At 36.4% G+C, this 13,340-nt stretch overlaps 1 protein-coding gene and 1 pseudogene across 6 annotated transcripts in view; one reads left to right on the forward strand and one right to left on the reverse strand.

The window, feature by feature from the left end:
* The window catches only part of LOC127484939 (probable phosphoglycerate mutase 4), a 33,359-nt pseudogene extending 26,414 nt beyond the window's left edge, over positions 1-6,945 (forward strand).
* PCDH11X (protocadherin 11 X-linked) overlaps positions 1-13,340 on the reverse strand; it is a 754,441-nt gene that overhangs the window by 255,426 nt on the left and 485,675 nt on the right. The window lies entirely within an intron of this gene.

The following is a 13,340-nucleotide window of genomic DNA, read 5'->3' on the forward strand; positions in this document are numbered from 1 at the left end:
GGATCAGCACAACGCCGACTGTAGCGGCCATTTAGGGAGCGAACCAACGGAAGGAAGACCTTTCTCTCTGTCTCTCTCTCTCACTGTCTAACTCTATCTGTCAAAAAAAAAAAAAAAAAAAAAGACAAGAGCTTGGAGCTTCATCTGGTTCCCACATGGGTGACAGGAACACAAACACCCAGGCCATCTTCTGCTGCTTTTCCCAGGCCATTAGCAGGGAGCTGGATCAGAAGTAGAGCAGCCAGGACAGGAACTGGTGCCCATATGGAATGCCAGCATCGCAGGTGGCAGCTTTAACACATTAGGCCACAATGCCAGTCCCCTCCCCCCACCACACACACACACCAGACTCACTTTATATCTAAGGAGACACATAGATTGGACATGAAAGAATGGGGAAAGATATTCCATGCAAATAGTAATCAAAAGAGAGTAGAGATGGCTATAGTAATATCAAGAAAATAGATTTCATACTAAAAACTGTTACAAGAAACAAAGGCATTATATATTGATGAAGATCAATTCATCAGTAATATGTAGTTATTATAAATATATGAAGATACTTCAAAAAGTTTTTGTAAAATGGAATTAAAATGTAAGCTTTTATAGGTGCAAAAATTTTTTAAATCCATGTATATAAGAGGGTCTCCAAAGAGTTTATGAAAACACATATTATGAAAAAAACCATATATGCATCATATATTAAATACATACCAAACATCAGAGCTCCTAAACATATGAAACAAACACCAGCAGAATTGGAGAGAAACATAGGCGGCTCTATAAAAATAGTAAGAGACTTCAATGTCTCACCTTCAATAATGCATAGAAGTATCAGAAAGAGCATCAATAAGAAAACATAGGGTTTCAACAACACTAAAGATCCAATGGACCTACCAGACCTGTACTTAACACCCCACACAACAGCAGCAGAGTGCATATTGTTCTCCAAGTACACATGGAAAAATTTCCAGGATAGACCATATACTTTACCACAACACAAATCTGAAAAACTTTAATAAGACTGAAGTAAAATAAAACATCTTTTGCAACCATAATGAGATGAAACTTGACCAAAGAAAAAGAACAACTTGAAAATTCATAAATAGGTGGAAGATAACATACTATTAAACAACTATTGGTCAAAGAAAAAATTACAAGGGAAATAACAAAATATTTTGAGACAAATGAAAATGAAAACATAACATACAAAACCTTAGGAGATACAGAAAAAAAAGTGCTAAGAGGGAATCAGATTGCTTTAAATGATTACATTTAAAAGAAGAAAGATACCAAAGCCATAATCAAAATTTACACCTTAAAGAACTAGAGAAAGGACAGGCTAACTCCAAGGAAAGCAGAAAATGGGAAAAATAAAGATTGAGCACAGATAAACAAAATAGAAAATAGGAAAAAAAAATTAGGAAAATTATAGGGATTTATAAAAAAAATTATTTGAAAGGTAGAGAGACAAAAAGAGAGGTTAAGACAAAGATCTCCCATCCACTGATTCACTCCTCAAATGTTTGTAACAGCTGGGGCTAGGCCAGACCAAAGCAAAGAGCTGAGACCTCAGTGTGAGTCTGCCATATCAGGGATAGGGACTGAACTACTTGAGCCCATCACCTGCTACCTCCCAGGATGTGCATTAGCAGGAAGCTGGAAGGGAGAGCAGAATTGGGACTTGACTCTAAGCACTCCAGTATAGGATGTGGGTGCCACAAGCAGTGATTTAAGTACCGTACCAAATGCCTTCCTGAGATACATAAAATTTTTATGCAGCTTACTAAGAAATAAGAGTCAAATAACTAATATCAGAACTGAAAAAGGGAATATTACAATCAATTTACATAAGTAAGAAAAATTATGGGTATTATGAACTATGTCAAAAACTTAGGCAACATATATGAAATAGACAAATTCCTAGAAACATACAACCTACAGAGACTGAATCTTGAAAAAATAGAAAATTAGGACCAATTTATAATTAGTAAGGAGGTTGAATCAGTAATCAAAATCTTCCCAACAAAGAAAATCCAGGACCTGATGGCTTTACGGGTGAAGTTTGTTGAACATTTAAAGAAGCATAAATACCAATCAACAAACTCTTCCAAAAATGTGAAGGCAAGGGCTCACTTTCCAAATAATTCTATATATTCTTTGTTATTCTGATAACAAACCCAGACCAAGACAGTAAAAGGAAAGAAAACTAGGGACAGATGCAGCACAGCAGGTTAAGTCTACCCTTGGAATGCCCAAATCCCATACTGCTGTGCTTGTTTGATTCCCGGCTACTCCATACTTCTGATCTAGCTTCCTGCTAATGCACATGATGGTCCAGGTGTTTGCGCCCCTGCCATCCATGTTGTAGACCCAGGCAGAATTCCTGGCTCCTGGTTTCAGCCTGGCCCAACCCAGGCATCTGGAGAATAAATTAGCAGATGGAAGATCTCTCCCTCTCCCTCTCTCTGTCATTCTGTCTTTCAAATAGATAAATAAATCTTTAAAAAAGGAAGTTAAGAAAGCCACATAGCAATATCCCTAATGGAACTCCTCAGCAAAATACTGTCAAATAAAATTCAGAACTCAACAGCATATTAAAGGGAGTACACCCCCAGACCAATTAGGAATTATTCTTGGAATGCAAAAATGGCTTCATCATTCAAAAATTAATCAACAGAACATGAATACTAACAGAATTAAAAGAATAATAGACCCTATCAATTGATAAAGAAAAAGCATTGAATGAAATTCAACATTCATGGGGAAGCACTCAATCAAGTAGAAATAGAAGGAAACTACCTCAGGTTTATGAGGTCATGTATGAAAAGTCTTCAGATAACATCATACTCAATGGGGAATGTCTGCAAGCTTTCTCTGTGAGATTAGTAATAACATAGAGGTGGCCACTTCCAACTCTCCTATTCAACAGAGTACTGAAAGTCCTAGTCAGAGCAACTAGGCAAGGAAAAGGAGTAAAAATCATCCAAATTAAAAATGGAAACATAATTACCTCTGCACAATTTATGATTTTTATATGTAGAAAATCTTAAATATTGCACACAAAAAACTGTAAGGACTAATAAACAAATTCAGTAATGGTATAGGATAAAAAAATCAATACCCCAAATCAATAGAGTAACTGAACAAAAACAATGAACAATACTAAAAAAAAATTAAGAAAATTCTATTGCAATAGTATCAAAACAACATTCACATAGAAATTTAACCAAGGAGGTGTAAGGATTGCACATTGAAAACTACAAAACTTCTCTGAAAGAAATTTAAAAAGATACAAATAAGTGGAAAGACATTCCATGTCACAGACCAAAAGATATTGTTAATGTTTCCATACTTCCTAAGCAATACACATATTCAATGCAACACCTATCAAAATCTCCATGTTATTTTTTATAGAAATTGAAAAATCCATCCTAAAATTCACACTGAATACCAAGGATCCTGAAATAGCCAAATTAATATTTAAAAGAAGAATATTTTAGGAAATCTCACACTTTCTGTTTTCCAAACTTACTACAAATGTACAACGATCAAAACAAAAGCAAAAACAAAAGCAAAATATTGTGATATTACCATAAAGACAAAATTATAGCAATAGAATAAAGAGCTCAGAAATAAATCTTGCATATATTTATGTGGCAGAAGAATCCCAAATGTTCATTGACAGATAAATGGATAAACAAAATGTGGTACAGGCATACAATGAAATGTGATCCTACCTTGACAAGGAAGGAAATTCTGACATATGCTACGATATGGATGAGCCTTGTGGATATAATCAAGTGAAATAAGCTTGTCACCAAAAGCAAATGCCATATGAGTCCACCTATATGAGGTAACTACAGTCATCAAATTCATAGTGGCACAAAGTATAATGATGTTTGCCAGGGGACTGGGAAAGGAGGAAACTGGGGCATCATTATTCAGTAGATACAGAGTTTCAATTTTACAACCTGAAGAGTGTTCTGGATATGGGTGACGCTGATGGCTGCACAAGGTGATGTAGTTAATACCACTGAACCATATACTTTAAAATAACTAAGGTAGTAATTTTTTTGTTATTTGTATTATACAAAAATTTTAAAAAAGGTAACAATTGGATATTCTAAGTGTACAGAGAAGAGAAGGCAGTATGAAATGGGAACAGGAAAAAACATAAATACCTGATAAATCAGGAACTTTATAGAACGTTTGAACCGACAAAAGACAATAGAGTTTGATAATCACTGGTTTCCTCTAAGCATATAGAATCAGGTACATTGTAAAAGATAATTCCAGGTTGCAAGAAGTTAAAGAGCTGACATGTTATGAAAGCAGTTATAAAATGGTCTTTTAAGTAGTTTGTAGGAAAAGAAAGTGAAGAATTCTGGCAAATGTCTGAAGGGAAAGCAAAATTTAAGATATGTAGAGTGTTTTATTTTCTTCTAAAATAATGGAAACCTGATAATACATAGATATACAGGAAGACAAAACAGAGAAATAGCAATGATGCAAGACAGGGGGGAATTTAAATGAGAGACATACATATTCCTCAAAGATATGAATAAAAATACAGTGAACAGAATGATTCAGAAATATTGGAAGTGTAAAGATTAAAAACAAGGTTGAATTATTATGTTTTAAGATTTTTTAATTTAGTTCTTTGAGAGGCAGAGTTACAGACAGAGAGAGGGAGAGACAGAGAGAAAAGTCGTCCATCCACTGGTTCACTCCTCAAATGGCTGCAACTGCAGAAGCTGGGCAATCTCCCTAAACAAATAATAGTTGAGATAATATCTGGAAAATTATGAATGGCATACGGTGGGACTAGGAGTTTGAAAAGAATGAGAATATTTTGAATCAATCTCTGAATATAATGTAATAAGAAATAGTAAGAGGACTAATAAAAATGTTGCCCAGAGGCACTAAGAACCCTGGTTTAGGTAGAAAATATGAACTAGTGGACATGCACAGGCAGCTTTCAAAAGTATGTTTTCCAGTAGTTCTTGGAAATCTGGGACCAGAAGAGTAATGACTTCTGTTTGCTGCATTCATTGGTTTTAATATGAATGACACCTTAGTAACTTAATGAAACCTACAGTGCTCAGAATAGTGCCTGAAGCATATAGACATTAAACAGATTTTATGGATTGATGAATGATGCAATGTCTTTTTAAATATGTATTACAAAAATAGTATCTATGTGTGTTAGTGTCTACAACTAAAGTGAATTGGTGAAATGTTAAAAAAGTAAAAATAAAAAGGGTTTTAAATATGCATTACAGAGTAGGAGATAAGCTTTTTTTTATAAAGCTGGATGGTTGGTTTTGCTTATATAAAAAGAAAACTTACAAAATAAAAGGAAGTAATACATTTCTATACTAAAGATATTAAAGTATCATCTTTGAAATGACTTATGTCAAATTTTTCTTCAGCTATATTTTTAAATAATTCCTCCAAACTGCAACTGCTTACCTGATTTATGGATATAAATTTTAGATAATACTAGTTCCTATAAATAACTATTATGTTTATCTCATGTGCAATATACTACACAAATTCAAAATAGTTTGAGTATTAGAATCTTCCAGCATTTCAAATGTTGTAGAAATAGAAATGATGCTATTACCCTAAAATAATTTTTCAGTGTAAGGGAAAAGCAACATCAGAAAAGAGAGAGATAAAGCTATATTTCACTTTCACAAAATGATAAAAGTACTGTACAAGCACTTCTATAAAAAGGAAACAATTCAAGTCAATATGGTTTTAAATGAGTTGTATTTTTAGCTTTATAAAATACTTCACATTTTTCATGTTCAGATAATTGTAAAAAATGATTTCTTATGGAGAAGAAAAAAGATGCTAGCAAACTTGATAGAAGGATTAATTTATGCTTAGACACATTGATTTGTTCACTCTCACAGACAACTCATGTTTTTTTAATTTATGTATTTGAGAGGGAGAGGAAGAGGACATGGGGGACAGGAGAGAGAGAGAGAGAAAAAGTTAGTTCACATTGAGTAGATCATCTTCCACAGGCCTAAAATTGTGGGGCTCACCTAGGTATGACGACAAGAACTGGGAATACAATCCAGATCTCCCATTTGGGTGGCAGGAAGCCAACTACTTGAGCCATCACTACTACCTCCTGAGATCTGCATTAGTAGGAAAGTTAATTAGGAACTGGAAGCAGATATTGAACCAGGGACTCCAATGTGTGATGTGGGAGTCTTAACCAGAGTCTTTACTTCTAGGCTAAATGTCTACCTTGACAACACTTTTTTTTTTTTTAATTTAGGCAACCACTTCAGTAGCTGGAACAACCATGACCTGATCCTGGAAGATGATTCTAAGATGAAACATCACAGACAGGTATGAATTTAATATCTGCTTCACCTCAGAGCAATTTGGATCCTCTGGACAATGCTGGATTATTGACAAGATGTAGCTGCCAGTAGTGAGAACTTGGCACCTCAGTGAGTGGTAGTGTCAGGGTCTGACTGGCCTCAATAAGGCAGAAACTGCTGCCAAGCATGGTAAGACCAGGGAAAAATTTGGAGGTGGATGTCCTAACACCTCTGATGGAGCTCAACCATCCCTTGTAAGCAACCTCAGTAAGGATTGCAGATATGCAGCCATCACTGAAGATCTTAAGGACACTGCCACCACATCTCTGCCCTTTTGGAATGAACAAACAGCTCTCCAGTCCAAGTAGGGAAAACAGACACTGACTGCAACCCAGGCAGTAGTCTTCAGGCCATTGTCAAGCATCCAGAAGGTCTGTCTGAAGAGGCTGTCACGGAGCTGAATCTGTCAGCAGATATTCACATTGTCCTTGAATTGGACAAGAATCAAAGTCTATCAAGCTCATGCATTTCCTGGGGGATGAAGAGACTGTGTAAAGCTATATAAGCTTTGACTGCTCAGAGAAAGGCTGAGAAGTGAAGGGGAGCTGCAGACTAGTATCTAAGGAACACCATCCCTGCCCACCATTCTTCTGCGCAGTCACACTGACTTCATCTGTAGGCATCTTAGGATCTGACAACTCATTTAAAAAGACACATGAAGTAGCTGCTCAGTCCGAAGCATGAGGATCGACATAACTATGTTTTTTAATGGGCCAATACTGTTTTTTAAGAAACACTTATTACGTTAATAGAAGCCTCAAATACTTCTACAAGCATCGGTATTTTATCTATGACATTCTATCTATAATAGAATAATTCTGCTTATGTGACGTTCTTAGATAATAGTTTTGTTTGCTTGTTTTAGTAAGATCTGGTTACCATACAAATAGCTCAAAATGTAATGATGAAGAGATAGCTAGATTTCATAAGCTTGCAGACACTGAATTATGCATACTTTAGTTCATTTGCTGGCTCTGTATGTCTTTGATAGCAGAACCAATCAAATCTATTGTGTCATGAAAAGGATCAGACGTTAAGTCAGGTGAAAACACTGATTTTTGATCCACTGGATTTTATCATAGAGATGTGAACTTTGCTTTAAACTAAAGGTTAAATTCTATTAGTCTGTGTTTATTGTACTGTGTAAGAAATTGAATAAGACAATCCAAGCTGTTCATTCTGTATATGTACCAAGGGACACATTTATCCTTAATTGTTGTGAGAAATCTATTTAGATGTTTTAAGCTAATGTAGTACCCTATAGACTTTTAATTACAGTTGGTTCTCACACTGCTTTCACTTTCCTTCTGATCAATAAGTCTAAATAATGAGATACAAAATTTTACTGTATTAATCTTCATCACAAATAACTTATCCCCCTAAATATCTCAAAAGGTGGAACTAACTCTCATACGAAGAAAGTAGGTTTGTCCACATTCATTCCCAAACAAATCATATATATTCTATATATATTTATATGTATGTATATGTATATTTCCCTAACAAAGGGCACTTAACCTAAAAGAACACAAATGAGATGAGATAAAAAATAGCAATGCTTGCCCCAGGCATGAGGCACCACTACTGAACGATACGTCACAATCAATTTCTGGGGAAACTGTACACTACAGCTACTGCCTTCTGATGACAGCTTTTCACATGAATCAGATTATAAGGCTGAAGGACTGCAGGTTAGTGAGGATTGATGAAACAGTAAACGCCCTTGCTTTGTTTAAGACGATCCTGCCTGAAGTATAAACTTCTTTTAAAACTAATAGCAGGTCCCCTAGGAGTAGAATTTGTAATGAAGAAATATAAAAACTTGGGGCTGGCGCTGTGGCTTAGTAGATAAAATTGCTGCCTGCAGTGCCAGCATCCCTTATGGGTGCCAGTTCGAATCGCGACTGCTCCACTTCCAATCCAGCTCTCTGCTATGGCCTGGGAAAGCAGTAGAAGATGGATCCCTGCACCTATCTGAGAGACCTAGAAGAAGCTCCTGGCTCCTGGCTACGGATCAGCCCAGCTCTGGCCATTGTGGCTATTTGGGAAGTGAACCATGGGTTATATGAAGAGCAAAAGAAATATACAATAATCAAATTCCTGTGCCAGAATGAAGTCCAGCAGGGCAAAAAAGAAAACAAAAAGAGATTGAACAAGCTACCAGAAGAACTGTAACATTTTTTTCACGAAATATTTTTTCACGGCCGGCGCTGTGGCTCACTTGCCTAATCCTCTGCCTGTGGCGCTGGCACCCTGGTTCTAGTACCAGTTGGGGCTCCAGGTACTAGTCCCGGTTGCTCCTCTTCCAGTCTAGCTCTCTGCTGTGGCCCGGGAAGGCATTGGAGGATGGCCCAAGTGCTTGGGTTCCTGCACCCAAATGGGAGACCAGGAGGAAGCACCTGGTTCCTGGCTTCGGATCAGCGCAGCGCTGGCCATGGCGGCCATTAGGGGAGTGAACCAACAGAAGGAAGACCTCTCTCTCTCACTGTCTAACTCTGCCTGGCAAAATATGAAAAAAAATTTTTTCACAAAAATCTGTAAAATAGAAATCTAGGACCTAAAAGAAACTGAATTTGACCATGCCAAAGGACATTCTGCCTTAAATGAATTCACACTTTGAACATCTTTGTGTTTTCAATAACAATAAAGTTATTTTCTTCTCACCATTATATTTGTAGCATATAACATACCTAAAAGCTTTTGCTGAACACATGAATGTGTACACTAAGAGGATGTATTTTTTACTTGTTGAACATTATGGTTAGTAGTGATTTAAGCCTGTGATAACAAAGTTGAAATTATGTTATTGCAAAAATTATAGGAAAAAAAGAAAGGAAAGAGAGGTGATTGAGGGAGAGAGGGAGAAAGGGAAGTATGATTATCTTCTGAGAATTGTATCTATGAAAAACACGAGATCTGTTCTTTTTATATCAATAAACATTAAAGAAGATGTTATAGAATCTTTCTCTACTCCATTATCTTCAATTATCATCTTTATCCAATACTATTCAATTATTTATCTCCAGCCCACTCGGACATCTTGTAATAGTTTTCTATCACTATAATGAAATAGAGACAACTAACTTCATAAAAGAAAAAGTTGGTTTGGCTTACAGTTTTGGCAGTTCAAGTAGAAGTTTGTGTGGCCCCATTGGTTTGGCCCACTGGTAAGGGCAACATATTGAAAAGGCATAGCATGTGTGGAGTAGGGGTCACATGGTGAGCTAGGAAGCAGAGAGCATGATCTGGTCCAAGCTTAAGCTTTTATAACCAGCCCTCTCAGGAGAATTATCATCTGAAAGCTTGCTCCCAATAACCTAAAGAACTCCCACTGTGCCCTTCTCTTAAATCCCATAATTGGATTAAGCTTTTACTCTCTGTACATTTAACTTATGCAGGTGGGGTTTAAATATCTGCATGAGTTCAAGAGCCAAAACCATACAATGTCTCTTTTGAGACTTAGTTCTATATTTTTTCCATCTATGTACTGGAGATCTCCAACTGACGCTCATAGACTTCAAAATCACCATTCAAAAAGTACATATTGCACTTCCCTCATTCTTCACATATTTTCTGCTGTAAATCTCTTGAGGTTCCCTGCCCTTGACACCATACAAAAGACATCAGCAATTCTTGTCCATTTTGCCCTCTGAATATGCCCTAAGTTTTTCCCTTTCCCCACCTTCCAGGCCTCTTGTTTATTTCCACTATTATTGATTGTATCAAAAGTATATGTGCAAGTTAAAAAAAAGATAAAATACATCCCTGAAAAATAAATTTCAACATCTTCAATTCTCTTAAGCATTTACAAGTTGGCTAAAGGTGGCTGGTGCTGTGGCATGGTAGGCTACACCTCTGCCTGTGGCGCCACATCCATGTGGGTGCTGGTTCATGTCCTGCTGCTCCTCTTCTGATCCAGCTCTCTGCTAGTGGCCTGGGAAAGCAGTGGAAGATGGCCCAAGTGCTTGTGCCCCTAAACCCACATGAAATACCCAGAGGAGGCTCCTGGAAGACTTTGTCTCTCCCTCTGTCTGTCACTCTACCTCTCAAATAAATAAATAAATCTTTAAAAAACAGAGAGAGAAGTGTCATCTTTCTTAAAAAAAAAAAAAAACAGCAGGCTGAAGACTTAACGGCTGCAAAATAAGGAAAAATAGATTTTTAAAGAATGAGATTGATAGAAATGATATCGGATATCTTAATCTGTTCAAGCTGCTATAATAAAATACCACACACCGGGTAGCTTGTAAACAAAAAAAATTATCTCTCACGTTTTTGGGTATTGGTGCCCATATGGGATGCTGGCACTGCAGACTGCTGCTTTACTCAATATACCACAGTGTGGCCCCCTAGGGCTCTTTCATAAAGGCACTAATCTCATTCACTAAGGCTCTGTACTCATGGCTCAATCACTGTGAGGAGTCAGATGGGTTAATAGGCAGTCAAGGTGGTCCCAGTGGACTCTGGGGTGTAGAGTGCTTGCTTCCCCCAAGGGTTGTCTCTTAGCAAGGACAGAAGTGCCTACCGCCCCACTTCGTGAGAGCTTCCAAATTTTCCATAAGAATACCAAGGGAGTGGTGATTTCTGCTGAGCTCACAGTTTATTGTGAAAACAAGTTACCTATCCCACCCTCTGGATGGTTTTTGTTTTATCAGGAACGAGCCAGATAGGAAAAAGGATTGTAAATCGGGTCCTCTGATGGGTTTTGTACCCACCTAGTAACTGAATGCCAATCTGTCAAGATTTTTTTTTTCTTCGAAATTGTACTTAAAAAAAGCCTGGTATCTTTTGGGTTTGCTTTTCTTGCAGCCCCCCTCCATGCCACTCTGGCTGGAGGTCTCTGTCTCTAATAAATCTTGCTTTTAAACCTTTAAATCTTGCTTTTCTCTTTGCCTTGTCCACTTAGAAATTCTTCTTCCACGTGAGACCAAGAACAGAGGTAATAATAATTTCTCTGCCACCGTTTTCCTGTAACAACACTAATCTCATTCTTTAAGGCTCTGTCTTTATGACCTAATCACCATCTGAAGGCCCTGCTTCATAATTTTACAACCTGAGGGCTGAGCATTTCAACATAGAAATTTTGAGGAGACCCAAATATTCAGACCATAGCATAGGGTGACAGGAGTACCAGATTATTTTTTCCAGATTGCATAACTAAGATAAAGAATTACATCCTCAGTTATAGAATCCTGTTTCTTAATTTTGCTAGTCACATGCAACTGCATTTTTCAAATAAAGCAAGATAAAAGGCAGGAATTCATTAAGTGGGCTGGAGGGAGAGTAGAGTGGGAAGTATCCCTAAGTTCCTAAATCTGTATATATGAAGTTTGTTTCCCTTAAGAGTTAAATAAATAAGTAAATAAATAAATAAATAACATTCAAAAAAGGAAAAACCAGAAATTCTAAATAATGGCCTACTTTTTCATTTTTAAAAGAAATCTTACTTTTGGTGATTCACTTAACAACAACAAAGACTATTTTCCATGGAGCACTGAAGTAAGTTTTTGAACTTTCATCCTTCTTGAATCTGCTTTTAGGACTGCATACTTAACTGCATTTTTGCTGTTCCAGAGGAACCATGGTCTCCATAAGTCAGAGCATTTCCTGCTGCCTTTTACAGTGCCAATCTCCAGTATGGTTTGTGGATCACCAAGAGTGAGCATCTTTATGTGGACCATCTGCTGAGAATAGCAATTGCTATTGAAAGATGATATTCACTTTACACAGATACCTAGGGAACAGACATGGTCTGAGACCCTGTTCTGAAGATCACAGTAATTCCTTAGTAAGGTACTCTGTTCCACATTCCTTAATAGTTTACCGGCTATATTTCCCTTAGTAGGGCTAAAAGAGATATGATTTAAGCTTCTTAATTTTTTTCTTCATTGATTATGGAAACGATACTGGAATGGTAATAAAATAAACAAATGCCAATACCTCATTTGTAAAAAACATCTTCCCCCAACTGAGCAAACTTGTTTTCTATTTTCACTCGTGCTATTATATTTGTTGTTTATTGTATCAACAGCCAAGTACTATGCATTGGTTTTTAATTTTATTATTGCAAAGTGATTCTACTATAAATTATTTTGTAACTATAGGGGAAATATTTTGAAGTTATTCACTTAATAGTTTTAAAGCTGGAGATAAATAGTTAACTTAATGGAATTTATATTACATATAGCCAGGCATATTAGAGCTAAATTTGGTATTTTTTTTTCTTTAAATAATTTAGTATTAGGTAATTACATACCACATTTTTAGAGACATTAAACATTTTAATGTTGTTAATGGTTCCTTTTTTATAAAGTAATATAAATTGTAGTTTTTTACTGGCAAAGCAAGGCCAGTCTGTGAAGAAAGTAAATGAATTCCTAGTGCATCAAAGGGATAGAGAAAAATGATACAACTTTTGCTTTGCTCTCCAAATTATCTCCTAGGGTTCCCTCTAGGGTATAAAAGTTGACGCATTTACCAAGAGCATTGACATAGAAGGAGCTCCTAGTGGTCTAATCAAAAGAGACAACAGGAGTTATTCTCTCATTCTGTATGCACACTGCTTGGCCTGCTGAAATACGAGGCTATAGAAGTAGTAACACTTGGGTATATATAAAACAACATTGCGGGTGGTTTCTTTGAATTCACAATAATTATATGCAGATTTGATAAATAGTGTGTATTTACACAGTCTCAGGATCAGATAGGGCATTTTTTGGATGCCAATGATTAGTTACAAGCATGCAAAATGTACTGCCTCCATATCTTTCCAAATAGATCCTTAGGCGGCTAATGTTTGGTCTTGATAAACACTAGATATCTGTGAGCCAGATATAGAACACAGAATATGTACATTACATTATATGATATTTTCAAGCAATGCAAGAGTTCTCAAGAATTTACAATGACAATTTAACTCATTAATAAATAAGG

This window comes from Oryctolagus cuniculus, chromosome X, assembly GCF_964237555.1.
Source record: "Oryctolagus cuniculus chromosome X, mOryCun1.1, whole genome shotgun sequence".
NCBI classification, from domain to species: Eukaryota; Metazoa; Chordata; class Mammalia; order Lagomorpha; family Leporidae; genus Oryctolagus; species Oryctolagus cuniculus.